This window comes from Acomys minous (assembly GCF_964271855.1).
Source record: "Acomys minous genome assembly, chromosome: 13".
NCBI lineage: Eukaryota > Metazoa > Chordata > Mammalia > Rodentia > Muridae > Acomys > Acomys minous.
Window position 1 is genome coordinate 35,769,354 of NC_140495.1, and position 17,357 is coordinate 35,786,710.

The following is a 17,357-nucleotide window of genomic DNA, read 5'->3' on the forward strand; positions in this document are numbered from 1 at the left end:
GTCAGGTTAGAGCAAAAACAATGATGGAAATATTAAACATTTAGGTTAAAAAGTAATTATACATGAAATTTTTGTATATTTAAGTCACACAATTTATTACATTTATACAGAAAGTAAAAAAAAATAGTTTATGTTCTTTGCCATAACTCTGTTTTTGTGATTTACTTAACAAACATGATTGAGAACCATCCAAATAAAAGGCACCATGCCTGATGTGGCTGTAGAGGACAGCAAATGAACAAGGGCTTCTGTCTTTGACAATACTGACTGCCGGTATCTTTCAAAAACTGTCTCCAAGTCTCAATTTTCATTGCACAGTTAAATAAATAAACACATACAACGGAAGGTAAGACAAGTTATGGTTCTATAGTCACAGTGCATGTATGTGACTGGACCAGAGTTCAGAACAATGGCATTGAAGCCATGCTTCTAAAACCAAACTACCTTCAAGTGCCCTAAACACCAAAAAGGTGGCTCACACCTGCCACCACTCCCATCCTGGGCACAGAAAGAAAGAGGCAGACAAATAGAGACAGTGCAAAATGCGTCTGGCACACAAGAGATCCAATGAAGAGTTGCAGTGGAAGACCAAAAACACCCTAAAGGAGACTTCCTTCCTCCTCAAAGTCTCTCTTTCCACAGAATAGATGAGACTCAAATGGAAGATAATCTGCACTGCTGAAAACCTCTTGATTGAAGTGTCCCTGTCATGCAAAGCATTGCTCCTCCAGAATCAGGTTTGTGCAAATACGTCAGTAGCATGGTTTAGCCAAACTAATACATAAATTCCTTTTCCAAGAGTGACATTAGGAAATGTCCTATGAAAGTACAGGGGGGAAAACCCTGAAGTTTTGCAAGTTTAGAGTCAAGATGGTGACAGAAATGGTCTGCTCTGTGTCCTGAGGTACCCCTGAGGTTAGATTTCATCCTCTGCTCAGCCTCTTCCTTCAGGTAGAAGCTCTACCACATAGCAACTTACGCCTTTGACTCAAGGCACATAGGTGTCTACTGTTACTATTACAATACGATCTAAAAATGTATGAGGTTTCGTTCACAGATGTTTTGGGATGCATAGGACCCATGAACCACAGGTCAGACACAGCTGCTAGAAGGGGGAAAGTTACTGTTCTTTTATTCTTGTGACCAAAGTTCCTACTTTTCTCTTTTAATTTTGCCAACTTGAATAGAGTCTAGACACTCAAGGTTAGGGTTAGAGGTAGAGAGAAACATCATGCCTGTTTCAAATATATAAAATATCTGCACAGTACTTTTTTATCCTCTAAGTTTCATGTTACATGTTCTTAGTTGGAATGTGTGCAGGAACCAGAGGAGTGAAGGGGAAAGAAAAAGAAACTGTGGCAAAGGAGCAGGTTGAATGTTGTCACCACTTACCCTGACTACTAGCTGACATTTCACCTAAACCTTAGGTTTTCCCCAATCTCCATCTTGCCCTTGTGCTTTCCTTGGGATCACTGTTCACAGTCTTGCTCAGTTCCTAAGCTCTATTTTTGCATGCTGCTGTTCTGTGTTAATCATTACCTACTTGCAGTTTCTTTCCCTTCACCCTATCGAACAACCCTCGAGCCACTGACTCACTGGTGTTACTGGAAGTGTAGATATTTGGTTAAAAACATGGACTTTGGAGTCATGGAATCTCCAGCTTCAGCACTGTGCAACTCTGCCCTTATCTGTAAAATTGAGATAGTGGTGATATTGATGCAATAGGCTAGTTGAAAAGAACAGGTGAAACAGCAGAAGAGAAGCCTTACTATAGTATCTGTCAATAAAGGAGCCCTCAATGTTTGGCAGCTGTTCTTTCTGTTTGTCTGATGTGGTTTCTTTCTGCATGATGCCTATTATTTAGATACAGAGAATGCAGAGATAAAACAAGCGATAAACAAAGATAATACAATTAATTATCTGGGGATAATTGGTGTGCTGTCTGTTAGTTTTCGTGTATGTTAACTATAGATGAGAGAGTTGATAGCAACCAGGTGAGGGAATTTGATAAATACTTGTGAGCATGCAAAATCTTCTGTTTCAGATGATAGAATGTATCTAGGGGAAGATAGAGCCTGTCTAAAGGAATGTTACTTGCAGAAAATTAAAATAAATTCCCTGGATATAAACACAGAAAGCCTGTCTACCAGATTCTCTGTCCCATTATCCATGAATTTATGCTCTCTAATGTATATTTTAAAGAAATAGCAACAGGCTTCAGGAGGCAAATTATTAAATGTTTACTTCCCACTATTAAATACACCATATAGCACTAGGGGAAAAATTCTTAAGAAATGATGATGGGAAGCCTGATTATCCAGTCTTCCTAAGGAAATATTCTCAATAATACATATATATCCTTGGCCAGTGTGAGTCAGCGCTTGAAGGTAAGACCCTACTGTTGAACACAACACACACTTTGTATACAGTACTGGAAGGCCTTGAAATGTTAATGTCTCAGAGGCCTCCTCCTTGAGGGCTAGCTGTTATAGTATCTAAATGTGATACATAAGCTAGGAAGGAAGAAAGTAATCAGTAGGCCTATCTGTCAAACAGCAACAATGGTGCTCAGTAAGATATCCCCAATGGTGCAATAATGGCACTCATATTTTGGGGTAACCAGTTGCTCCCTCATTGGACTTAGGGGCCACTCAATAGTAGGGTATTCATATCTGGTACCATCAACCTAGCCAACTCTTCATGCCTGGAGAGATCATGTGACACCAGTGGACAAGCCAGCACTGCCATTTTACTACATCAACATGGCCTCTAACTGAATTTAAATCTTTATCCTCACTCCAACTGACAAGTGTAGCTTTCATTCTTCATCAAAGAAGCTTCTTTTATAGCAGCCAGAGTTTACCATAAGAGATCTACAACTGGCCAATCTACAACTGCAGAATAAGTGATGGTACAGCACTCAGACCCAACTGGTATACCTACAACATAACCCCTGTAACTAAGGCTCAAGAAACATTATCCAAGAGTGGCAGAAGGGTTAAAAGAACCAGCGGGCCAGAACACCTGCTATAAGACAGTGTCTTCTAGACATGACAGAGGTGCTACGTCCATGAAATCTCAAAAGCATGGTTTCCTAAGCAAGACCTGCATAACGGCCCTACCAGGTGACATGCCAATTCACACAGAGAACATTTCGGGAGTTCCCACGCCCACCCAGCCCCTAGATGAAGAGGTACAGGTAGTCATCCATGGCTGATGAGGAAGGAGAATCACTTTTCTCCAAGCTCCCTCATAGGTTTTCCAATGCGAAATGGTCAGCCTTAAACACATGCACATATGAACAACAGTAAATGGACTCAGTAGGCTGTGTGTATGTATGTGTAATAATAATAGAAAAAGAGACCTTTACTTTTAAAGAGAGTGAAGGAACATGGGAAGAGCTGAAGGAATGGAAAGGACATAAATGTAGTATATTTATTTATGATATTCTCAAAAAAAGTTAAAGGAAAAATGGGTTTTTATGGTGATGCCTAGATGATTTTGAGTGGTATCTCAGTGTAGGGAAATAAGGAGAGGCACAGTAGCGGTTTTTACACTGCATTGGCAGGTGATATCTTTTGGAGCAATTCATGTTTTTAAATTTCAAAGTTATATCGCACTGTACACAAGGAAGTGAAACTAATTCTTGTTTAGCTAAATTCATTTCTAAGGTCTGTGACTGTGTGCCTGGGCATGTGACATTCTAATTTTATTTAACCTAGTGCTTTGTGCTAAAGCGGCTACAAAGGCATCGGCTTTGCTGCTTTTCTTTAGCTAAAAGTATAAAACAAGCCTGGTGACACTAACCTTTTCCCAGAGTGCAGGAAAAATAAGCCCACTCAATGAAAAGTCACCGCAAGTAAAACTGATCCTTGTCTGCAGTGAAATGTAAGTCAAAGAAGAACAAAATTACAGTTAAAAAAAAAAAGTACAAAATAGGTCACTAGTTTCACAGGTAAACAAATTCTGGTTTTCAAATGTAGAAACACATTTCATCTTGGGGGCTTTCTATAATTCTAATTGTTAGGTCATTATTTGTTGCTTTATTATTCAGGAGGCATACAATTCTCGGTGCGTACTAGACTGAGATATTCACAGTTCCCCTCGCTCTGATGCAAGCCGTTATTTGTAGATCATAAAGAGAAAAATGACATCCATTTGTCTGCGTTAGATATGTCTGATTGATATGTGTCTGGTCACGGGCGTTGGTAACAAAGGGAAGCAAAGGGGAAGCCTTCTCTCATCTCCATGGCTACCACACAGAGAATGATCAGTATAACTCACCTCCTGAAAGCAGATGTGGTGGGCGGACAGCCTCCCTCCTTGGAAGTTCATCACATTTTGGTCTCTGTAAGTCGAAGCTGTAAATCTGATTGCAGCGTTGGAGCTTCTGACTTGAATGCGTAATTAAATTTATAAACTGGTGTTCTCCATTTCAAGAATCATAGGCAACTAAGTGTGAGTCGATTTTCTAATATGAATTAGTTATTGAGTTAGCTGGAAAACTGCTGTGATCTGAGCCTTTAATACTTATGAATTCATAAACAGCGGTTCCTTTAATCTATAGTCTTTATCTCTCTCCCTCACTATTTCTATTCAAAAGCTTTGAGGGTTTTTTTATTTATTTTAAATTACATGAAATATTTATTGACCTTGTAGATTTGTGCAAGTGCCTTTTGTTATTAGATGTTTTAGAGATTCTTGGAGGCAGAAATTCTGTAATTAATCAGGATTTCCTGCTTCTGCTGGTACAGTGTCTGTGAATTGGTTCTCAGTAGGAGATTTAATAGAAAAACATTCAATTTAAGAATGGCCTGGATGCATCAAAGGGATTAGGCTATAATGCTTTTAATCCTTGCAACTCAAACAAAGAGAAAATATTCCTGCACAATGAGGTGCATCAAGCATGTGGGGAGGTCAGTAAATGGTAATTGTGGCACATCAGCGAAATAGCAAGCTGCATAGCCCAACCATCTACAAAGGCACAGCCAGGAGCGCAGCCTGGGAAATTAGCAGCTTTTGAACCCTAGGATTTGAGTAAAACTACTACAAGTGTTATTTTGAAAAGTCTAGACTCTAACTCCCATAATATCAGAGACAGCACAGACAAGAGACTTCCGGTTAAAACTCCCTGTCAAGAGCGACAGTGACACGAAATCTAGGCTGTGACATCTGCTCCAGGACTCACAGTGGACATTTTTTTTTTTACAGGATCACTCCTTTTTTCCAACAAAAATGTATCTGAGTTGAATGGATTTGTTGATTTATGCCTTATCCTCCTATGATCTAATAGATTGATCCTCCAAGCCAAACTTCCACCGTTCTCAGGAGTTCTGTTGTGCCTACTCACAAAGATTGTCACGGCCAAGTCTGTTGTCTATTTATACTCCCTCACAGAAGGGAGGGTGAGAAGGGTAGTGTTTTCTGGAAAGGAGTTGTAAAATTGGCACTTACATTATAGAATTTTCCACAAAATCTTGATTTAGATCCTTATTTTACTTTTTATTTTTTTCTTTCTTAGAAATTAACAAGTTAAATTTTGTTTGTTTTGTGGACTTTTTTTTTCTGGTCTTACTGTGAATTACATTACTCGTTTTTTAAATTTTAGTTTCTTTTCTTTTTGCAGCATTTGATGATTATTTTCTTTTTAAAAATATTTTAATATATATTTAGATTATTACATATATGTACAATAAACTACCTACAACAAGAGGAACCATGAAACAATCAGGAATTACATAAATATTACATTCTTAGTGTATTGGTTATTTGTATTTGACAGCCTTGAAGAAAACATCTTTCCTATCTTGGTGCATCTAAAATTTTGAATGTAAATCAATATCTATCATATCTCATCATTATCAACTTAAAATATCTATCTAGACCTAAAAACATCTTAGCCCCTAAACAACTAAACTTCATTGTAAAACTAAACTATCTGGTCATAAACCCTATCAGAGACTCAAGAAGAAATTAAATTAATTACCTGAGTATACAGGAGGTGCAGGTTAGCAGCTTCCCAGATGAGATGACAGAAGCAGTTTGCTACCTGAGCAGTCACCCAATCAGGATGTGAAGAATTTACATTGCAGAACAAGCAGGTAACTTATATTGCTAATCCCACTACATGGGAATAGCCCTGAATCTGGCAGAGACATTAATATCTATGCATAGACAATGCTTCTTGCGACTACAGAATCCCTATGAATTATTATTAGATCCCATTCTTCTTATGGCATGAGTGAAGGTCTTTTTCAATCTATATAGTGTTAATTTATCTATTTTTATAATATAACAACCCCTTTTTGATAATTCTTGGTCTTCTGCATGTATTCATAGGTAGATACATAAATATAGCCCTCACTTCAAATTCTGAAGCTACATATTAATATTCATCATAAAGGAGCATAGATTCAGGTTATCCCAAATTCTATGTTCCAATGCAGTTAAAAGTTTCATGAATAATTTAAGAGTAACAGAATAAAGAAAGTCATAAGCCAAGGCACCTTTCAAATACATTTGTGGGGACATCAGGTAGACAGGTTACAGCAAAGAAGAACCCTCCTAGTTAAGCTTTTGGTTGGAGGAAGTCAGTGGTGTGATTGTACATTACTGAGTATATTAGATCATCATGGAAGGGGGCAAGGGACAGCTTTGAAGCGGGCTAAAGATAGTCTAAGATAAATTGAGGCTAGGCCCTGGACCTCTAACATCCCAACCTTCTCAACATCATTGAGTTTCCAAGCAGTTAACGTTGCAGAAGGCTCTCCGTAAGGTGCAGTACCCCACTGAAAGGGCCTTTATGTTGTTATTCTTGTTGATGATGATGCTTACGGTAGCCTAGGTAATCCCCAGCCAGCTGCAGCATGTCAAACCTTCATCCCATCATGGATTACAACCTCATGGAAACTGTATCATGGAGTCCCTACTTCAATCAACCCTTTGCTTCAATTGTGCTTTCTCATCCTGTGTTTGAGGATGGGGGCAGACACAATAGGTAGAATATCAAGCGACAGCCTCTTCACTTTTCTTCCTGTGTCTACAAGGGAGCATTAGGAGCTCCACTCACATTACTATAGACATGGCTGCCACCGTACTGTTGCCTTTAAACCTTGGAGAGGGGCTTCATTAAACAAGATACAGTCAAGTAAAAGAAAAGTGGTCACCATGGAGACGATGGCTGGTAAAGAACCAGAGGAGAGCCCTTAGGGGAAGGCCCACAGCAAAGGGAAGTGTTTGACATTTTAGATCTTTTCAGAGGGTTGTAAGAAGTTTCACACCACCTCATTTATCTCAGCATAGCATACATGAACAGGAGCATGGAGGAGTCAGGCCCTGTGGAGGACCATAACTTAGAAGCTGTTAAGCCACAGTACATCCTGACTTCTTAACTCTCTTCCCAGAGAGACTGTTGCAAGGATTTATGGTCTGGATTTCTTCAAGCTGTAGAACTTTCACCACTTAGAGTGACAAGTGTCTTAAAGAGGAAAGAGATGGAAAATGATGTAATTTTATTTTAATTTCAAAAACAATATCTACATGGTGTGTGTGTGTGTGTGTGTGTGTGTGTGTGTGTATGTATGTGCACATGCATGCATGCATGTGTGTGTGCAGATCTGTGATCTTACATTAACTGGCAAAATAATGACATCAGTAGGATATTTATGCTTCAAAAGACATCACCTTACACTGAACCTCCTTTAAGGCTGATTGATTGATTAGAACTTCAGTGGTAGCAATAAAGTTGGAAAGTTGCTGCTCAAAGAGTCTCATTTCAGATTATCTGGTTGTGGTGCTTTGAATAGGTTTGGCTCCCCGTAGCCTCATGTGTTTGAATGTGTGGCCCACAGGAAGTGGCACTATTAGGAAGTGTGGCCTTGTTGGATTAGATGTGGCTTTGTTGGTGGAGGTGTGTCACTGTGGGGGCAGGCTTAGAGGCTTCCTATTGCTCAAGCTGTGTACAGTGTGGTACCCAGTCTTTTGTTGATGCCTGTGGATCAAGATGCAGAACTCTTGTCTCCTCCAGCACCATGTCTGTCTGCATGATGCCATGTTTCCACCCATGATGATAACAGACTAAACGTCTAAAACTGTAAGCCAGCACCAGTAAAAAGTTTTTCTTTATAAGAGTTGCCATGGCCATATTGTCTCCTACATCAATTAAACCCTAAGTAAGACACTTGGGCTAGCTTTAGTGTCTTTAGTAGCTATTCCTTGACCACCTCCTTTGGAATATAACACTAGCTTCCACAAACCAAAAGACTAAGGATGTCATCAGAAAGCATCTGAGGCCTACAGGTAAGAGGTCTACACTTTGCCATAATCCATATACCTGATGTTTCAACTAATGCATTTGAAATATTTCACGGCTTAGGACTGTCCTCACTCTGTTACTATAAAGAGTTCACAAAACTTTTCCCACACTGGAGCACAGAATTGTGGTTGATCTGAATCTGTGTTTCTGGGCCATGGTTATTCATGTTTGGTTCCCAAAGAAAACTTTCTCTGAACTCCTTTTAGGTTAGCGTTGTGTTTTTGCAATGACAGAAGTATTCTCTCATTGTGCTCTGTAAGAGACCCCAATAAGAACCAATGAAATAGTAAAGACCTGCCCCCCCCACACTAATAAATAAATAAGTGAATGCATGAATGAATGAAAAATGCCCAATAAATTTAGTGGTCTCACTCAGTTGGACTTTGGTGAAATTGTACTTCACTCTGGCATCGGTGCCAATTTTGAGTGGACAATGTGTGTTCACACCTCCATGGGAAAGATTAACCCAACAGTGGACAACTCAGAATTCATCAGTATTTTCTTCCAGAAATTTTCTGTATTCTGGCTGTTCTGACTTCTGAAAAAAATAAATCCACAAACATTTGAATTGCTTTTCTCATTTGTGACACTGTTTTTCTTTCAGCCTTTCCAATTTTCGCTTTTAAAAATTTGGACATAGTACAACTTGAGATGAATTTCCTTGGCTTTATTCTGCTTAAGACTCCAAATCTTTACATCATGGCTCTTGTCAAAATTGAGACTCTTTCAGCCGTAATTACCTCAGTGCATTCTCAGAAACACCTACTTGCTCCTATCTTTCCAGATTTCTAGTGACACCAATGTCAGATTTTGGTTTAGTCCTACAAGCTTCTGATATATTCTGGTCCCCAGTGTTTCTATTTTCTTCTTTGTTCATCTTGCATGAATCACCATGTCTACCTTACTGTTTGCTCGTATGCTTGTCTTCTTTGGAATGGATCTAGTAATCGCATCTTTTATGTCACATGTGATCTCCCTAGTTGTTGGTATAATGAGGAATTCTCCATTGAAATCTGGTCCTTTTCAGAATTGCTGCCAAACACTGAATCTTGTATCTTTTCTCTCATATTTGATACTTTTCCTCCAGGGAAATCACATTTCATGTCATCAGGTGGAAGTTTAATCCCATATATCACAGTCACCATGTTTGGTACTTAGTGTTCTCTCCAATGCCAGATGGGACCTGCTGCTTCTCATGAGGTCTCCAGGGACTCTGTAGTGTTAGCCTTGCTGGCTGTGGACAGTGGTGAAAGACTTGACTCTCTACCTGCATCCCCTGACACCTGCCAATTGTCAGGGACAGCAGCATGGCAAGTTAAAGGAAGTGTCAGCTTTGCTTCCAATGAAGTCACTATGGATCCTTTGTGGGTTGGAGACTCGTTACTTTCATTGGGAAAGGAAACACCTAGGCAGCCTTCTCGGATACCATTATGAGAGAGGAACTGAGGAGGCTCCACTGTGACCTGGAATACAGCTAACATTGCATGAAAGGATTTTTTAAATCTAGGCTACAGTTCCTGGTCTTCTGGCTAGAGACAGAAAAGACTGATGATATTTCCATTCATTAGCTTTTCTATGCATCTCATTTTTTATAATCTTCTGTTTGGGGATATACAAATTAAAATGGAAATCAAGAAGTTATGCTGTGTCACTGCTCGAACCCCAATTTCTACCACCATTCTGCCTTTCCCCCTTTTCTATATTTTAAATTTGCTATATATATGTATATATACACACACACACACACATATATACATATATACATATACACACACATATATATGTGTGTCTATAATAGATGTAAATATATTTGCATATAATGTCAATTCTTTCAGTTGTACTCCGTGAAAAGGATAGGGGAAATTAAATCTACTCCACATCTCTAGAAGCAACAGTCCACCTCAATCCTTGTGTTCCTCAGAAAATCTTAAACAATACACTGGTATTTTCTGTTATAAAGAAAAAAACAATTAGGAAAAGAATCTAAGAGCAGTGTTTATGCAATTACCTAAAGTCCATAAATAATAACTTTTGAAATTCACTTCTATATCAAAATTCCATTATGAGCATTATTTCAGTGTTAGAATGCACAAACAGTTGTCTGTCCTCTTAAAACAGAAGCATTGTCACCCCATACGTGATGGTCAATGTGGATCCTCATTCCATGGTCTGGGCCAAGTTCTAACCCCATATTGGACATACTGTTCTGGTCTGAGATTCGCTGTGTGCTCTGCCAGGGTTTCTTGGCTCATGAGAACTGAAGACTATAATAAAACTACTTGCATATAATTATTTGCAACTCGTTGTGTTGCTGTGCTAGTGGTATCTGTACTATAGAAGAGGGACCCCATAAAAAGGGCAGTTTTCAGTCTAATGATGGGCTTAATACAGCATACTTTTGATCACCCGTGTCTGATATCTTTTGAGAAGGGAGAAAATGTATCAGAATTGTAAAAATTGCAAACAAGCGGTGGTGGTAATTACATTAACTGACGTGGAAGACTAATGTCGTGTCTTCATCTACATGTTTCTCTAAGGACAGGGCTGTTCAAATCTGTATGTTTGTATGGACGCATGAGAACTTTCTGGATGGAAAGTCTACTAGTGTGACTGTGACCACATTATACTCCGTTGGCTAACATATTCCAGCCTGGGACTTCAGAGAAGGAGGAGGATTACATGTTCAGCAGACCCTAGGCTCCCAGCCGTTCTGGCTCAAAGAATCACTTCTATTTATCCACGCTGAGGACAACAATTAAGAAGGCGGCTTACAATTCAGTGTGACCTCATTCAAATTCTTGTTCTGTATTTTATCAGTGATGTCATCTTTCTAGACTATAGTTTTCCCACTTGTAAAATAGGCATAATAGTATCACCTATGTCATATGAGATAATTCATGTAAATCAGTCAGCATGGTGTCTACCATATAATACAGCCTCAGCACCTGGGTATTAACAGCCAAAGAGCCTATGGCCCAGCTCTCCTCTAGGAAGAGCAGATGTGATGCTCAGGGGACACAGTATAAGCCTTCTTGGAAAATGTTCTGCAGGGATGAGAGACCAGGGATCTAGCCAAAAGACTAAGTCTTTCCGAGTGCACATCTCGCCTCTCCACTTTCCCTGAAGGTTGAGTGAGAATTCGCTCATTGTTTATACTTTTGAAAAATCTGGACAACCACAGACAGTGCGTCTTGTTTCTCTCTCCTAATGATGTCATCATTGTTTCAAATCATTATGAAATGAGAGGTGTGGTGCGAAGCCTCAATTAAAAGCCGTGGGGTGGGGGTAGGGAGAGAAATAGTCTAGTCAGTAGAAAGGGTGCCAGCCTGGCAAGACTTTTCCTTGAGCTGATAATTTTTGTAATCAGGAACAAGCTTCTAAAGTGGTAGTCATGTTTAGAAATAATTCAGGTTTATTACTTTAGTCACACCCAGGATTTACAGGAAAAGATGTGCCTGTGTTTTAATGTATCTGTTGCCCAATACTTGATATCAGATAAGATTAGTCATAACCTCAGCAAACTGGACTAATATGTCTGCCAAAGGTAGTAATATGCTGTTCCATTTAGATCTGGAATTGTGATGAAAGCAAAAAAAACCAAAACAAAACAAAACAAAAAACCAAAAAACACCATATGTCTACAAGAAGGAAGGTCAGCACTGGAGCAAAGAGGTTGAGATGCAGTTGTAGTAAGACCCATGTACAAGAAACCCCTGATCCCTGTTGGTAGGCTCATGCCTTTCCGTGATTAGCTGCCCAGCACCTCCACAGATGCCGATTGTGTGACTGACTTCAGGCACCAGAACGTTTTACCACACAGAAAGATTGGAAGACAGCAAGTACTTGCATGGTAGAATCCAGTGAATTGCGTTAAACAGAAGAGATACAGTTCCCATTTTCTAAGAAGAAGGGTAAGAGAAGGAACAAACGCTGTTTGTGAACTGATTACCAGGGTTCTCAAGCAGCACAAGTTGGCATGGAAATATGTGATGGCAGAGAATAGGGCCTCAGAAGGAAGTGGCTCACGTTTGTCATGAACCAAGTCTGGATCACGTCCTTGGAGAACGGTCACAACTCCAGCAATGTGTTACCTTACTTGAGAGAAATGTAAGGCAAAGAGGACCCTGAGAGGAGGGCGCCGTCCTTCTCTGAACAGCTACTGTGTATCCAACATAATTCCCATTCCCACTCCTCCTCACACCCTTCTGGAGGCACAAGTTAGCATCCGTCTATCACTGCAGTGGAGCTCCACGAGCAAAAGCAAGTTGAGGAGGAAAAGTTTTAGTCAGCTTACACTTCCACATCACAGTTTATCATCAAAGGAAGTCAAGATAGGAACTCAAACAGGGCAGGAACCTAGAGGCAGGAGCTGATGCAGAAGCCATGGGGAGTGCTGCTTGCCCCTTACTCCGCAAGGCTAGCTTAGCCTACTTTTTTCCCCTTTTTTTTATTAATTTTTTCTTGTTACATCTCAATGGTTATCCCATCCCTTGTATCCTCCCATTCTTCCCTCCCTCCCATTTTCCCCTTATTCCCCTCCCCTATGACAGTTCCTGAGGGGGATTACCTCCCCCTGTATATGCTCATAGGGTATCAAGTCTCTTCTTGGTAACCTGCTATCCTTCCTCTGAGTGCCACCAGGTCTCCCCCTCCAGGGGACATGGTCGAAGGTGAGGCACCAGAGTATGTGAGAAAGTCATATTCAACTCTCCACTCTACTGTGGAGAATGTTCTGACTATTGGATAGATCTGGGTAGGGGTTTAAAGTTTTACGGCCTGTATTGTCCTTGGCTGGTGCCTTAGTTTGAGTGGGACCCCTGGGCCCAAATCTGCTATCATAATGTTCTACTTGTAGGTTTCTAGGACCCTCTGGATCTTTCTACTTTGCCATTCTAGAACCCAGAACAACCAGCCCAGGATGGCACCACCTACAATGGGCTGGGGCCTCCCCTTAATTAGTAATTAAGAAAATGTCTTACAGGCTGGCCTACGGTCTGATCTTAGAGAGGCATTTTTTTAAATAGAGGTTTCCTCCTCACTGATGACTTTAGCATGTGTCAAGTTGACATAAAACTATCCAGCAAATTGAACCAACCCTTTGTCAACTTAACACATAAACACATCACTGTTCAGCCACAACCTTTTCATTCTCATCGTCACTAACATCTCACATTAAAAACATAAATGCTTTTTAAAAGTCCCACAGCCTTTACAAATCCAAACACATCAAAACTTGTCTTTATAAAAAATATTCAGTCTCTCATTCCCCTGGAGGGGGAGACCTGGTGGCACTCGGAGGAAGGACAGCAGGTTACCAAGAAGAGACTTGATACCCTATGAACATATACAGGGGGAGGTAATCCCCCTCAGGAACAGTCATAGGAGAGGGGAATAAGGGGAAAATGGGAGGGAGGGAAGAATGGGAGGATACAAGGGATGGGATAACCATTGAGGTGTAACAAGAATAAATTAATAAAAAAAAAGACACAAAAAATATTCAGTCTCCTTTTTAAAAAAATTCAAATTCTCTGTAAAACCCCAAACTATCTTCCTCCTTTTTTTTTAAAGTTTAAAATCTCTCATCTGTGGGCTCTTATAAAATCAAAACTAAATGAATTACTTTCTTACTTCAAAGAAGGAAGCACCGGGGTGCAGTCACAAGCAGATGAAAACAAACCCAAAATTCCAACCAAGAAACAACACAATGTCCAATACCTGGTGTCCACTCTCCGTCTTCTGGGCTCCTCCGAAGGACTTGGGTCACTTCTCCAGGTCTTCCCTCTGCAGAACACAGTTTGTCTTTTAAGCTCTGGAAGGCTCTCCACTGTGACTAAAACTAATCTTGGGGGTTGTCCTGTGGTAGTGACATTTCCAAAATACTTCGATCTTCTGCTGCAACTGGCCTGTACTTTCACCAATAGCCTCTCCAAGGCTCATTTCAGGGTGCCAAGCCTCAACTTTTCTGTATGACACCTTCAATTCTGTTACTGAGACTGGACTTTCAACCGTGGCTTCTCCTGGATTGCCACAGTACTGAGCCTCAGCTGCTTTTAATGATCCCTTCATGCCCTCAAAACCAGTACCACTTGGATGGCTTTTACACCACCAAGCTCTGCTGCCAGTGTGAGGTGCAACCTTGACCACTTCTGGAACAAAGCTTCTGCGTGCTGACTCTCAGGAAACACATCCTAGAAGATTGCACCTCGTTTATGCTGGTTTCTTCTTGATCACTTTTAATTTCTTAGCTCTAGTAGACCAGCATCAATTGTCTAAGTAAGACAAAGACAAAGATGGCACCCAACCTTGCATATGGTTCTCTGGCAGGGATGCACCAACTGATACCACTCTCATTGCTTGTCATTGCTTGTCCGCCTCCTCTCTGTAGTTCCAGAGTACCCAGAAAACTCGGCTCTACTCCAGTTAAGTTGAATGAATTTTTACCTTCTTTGATTATCGTTCCCCCTTGAACATTTCTGCTGTCAAAAAATGAACTAGAAAAGAATGTGAACACACCTTTCCTGGTCACCTGTGAAGACACTTTTGAGAGACTTGCACAAGTAGCTAGCTACTCCTTCCAGCCTCTCCCAGATCTCTCTTCTGTTCGGCTTCTCTGCTATTTACTGAAAGGGAATTCCCTCATCCTCAAGGCATTCCATTATAATAGCACCGCCCATGAGAAAGTAAGGGATGAAGAATGAATCTTTCTATATCTTTTGATGAGATACTCAACTGCTACCCCATCCATTATAGACCTAATATAACCTGACTCTAGAATGTGGTAGAAAGAAGAAAAGAAGAAAATGTGAGGGTTTTTTTTTTTTACTCTTTGAAATCTTTGAGCCATTTCTCTTTCCATTTTTCCATTAACTACTAATTATTAATGAAAAGTTATTTCATTAAATAAAGTTATTTCATTAATAACCAGAAAAGGCTATTTTACCTTTTCATTCACTAACCCATGTGATAGCCTTCATTCCTGATGTGGGTGGAGGTGCACACTATGTAGAGCAGAACAGAGAGCACGGCTGGCTTCCCTCTGGGCATTCCATGCCCATGAGCATAGCCTAACACTGTTCTTTGTTTGGCCACCAACTTTGACAGTGTAGATATTTACTGCACATGGTCATGGTCATACAAAATTTCCCCACGTTACCATTTGAGGCACAGACTTTTTATTCAGCATAACTACGCACTTTGTAGTAATGCTTTCCTTGAAAGTAAAGCATTTTGTAGTAATGCTTTCTTTGAAGTAAAGCAATTTTATTTTTCTTTTGAAAGAGGGTCTTTCTACATAGCCATGACTATCATGAACCTCAACATGTATACCACGGAGATCTTTCTCTGCCTCCTATGTGGTAGAGTTAGAGTATTACACCACAGCAACTAAACTAAAATGTTATTTCAACAACAACAACATCTCTGCAAAGAGCCAAATACTAAAACACGGTATAAAGCTAAAACTAACCATAAATCAATGAATAACAATAAGGGACCCTTGCACAAATGTTGCATAGAGTCCACCCATAAGTTGAATCACAGCCTACCTACCTCCTTCACCTATCTGTAATCTTAGCACTGTGACACCATCCTAACCCTAACCTTTACTACTAACTCCAAGACTAAAACTTACCCTAATGACAACCTTTTACTCAGCTTAACCCTGAGGCTAGCTACCTTTAAAGTTAATCTAAGAAACAACACTAAATATTGTTCCTAGCCACAACTTTACCCCAACCTTCAGTCTAACCACAATTTTATCTTTAACTCAAACATTAACCTTAGAAATAAACCTAAAACTGTCTCGAGCCCTAACCATAACTCTAACCCTAACACTAACAATAACTCTAAATAACCTAGAGCCCAAACCCTAAACCTTATTATATAGATTAAACATTAAAACTTGGTCAAAAACTAACCATAAAATAATTACTAACACTAGCTCATATCAAGGTCTATTCCGAACCCAAGTCCTAACCTCTAATTCCTGACCATAACCCTAATCCTAAATTTAGTTCTCTTTTTTAAAGTTTAGATTTAACCATAATCCTAAGCCTAGCTCTAACCTTACACTAATCCTACAACAAACCATAACTACAATCCTAGTGGTAACATTAACCTTAATATAGCACTGACATGCGCGCACGCATGCACGCATACACACACACACACACACACACACACACACACACACACACACACACACGGTTATATGGAAAAGTGCATTTGTTTGTTTGTTTGTTTTGAGAATTTGATACACACCTTCTTGTTTACACTTGGTTAATAAGCTTGCCTTTGTTTTCTCACTTCTTGTTTGCTCATCTGAAATGCTCATCTAATGACAGGGTGCTGGTTTTTGTATTTCAATATTATATTTCTGTTAATTACTCTTTGAATTTTAGTAGATTTTTTTATTTACTATTGTTCTGGTAGACTATTCTTTCAGCTATAGGAGATGTGCTTGCCAACTGATTTTTTTCCCCCCTTATCCTTAGTTTTGTTACACCAGAACTATAAATGTTTATTTTTTTTTATTTTTTTGTCCTCAGTAGGTGTATTTCTTTGCTCCATTCAGACTATACTCCAGAAGACAGTATCTTGATGACTATGCTTCAGAAGGTAGTGTCTTGATGACCATCTTCTACAACTTTAGATACGATTTTTAGTCATTTGGAAATCACAATTTCTAGTGAGGTAGTTTTGTTTGCATCCTTGTAATAGCTGAAGTGAATGTTTTACTTTTATACTTTTTGAGGTTACTTATTTTTGTTAATTTTTATTTTTTTAATTTCTGGAAAGGTTGATGAATCTGGCCAAATGAAAAAAATGTCTAAATATATAAATGCTAAAACTGAAAACTCTTAGGAAAAAGACTTAAAGTTTGATAAATAGGCAAACTATTTATAATATGTACACTTATATCTCTCAAGAACTCTTCCATAGCATTTTATATTTTTGGTGAAGACCAATTAACTCATGGGAAAAATCATACGCTCAGATGATACACTAACATGTAAAAATAAATGTTCAACATGTATATGAAGAT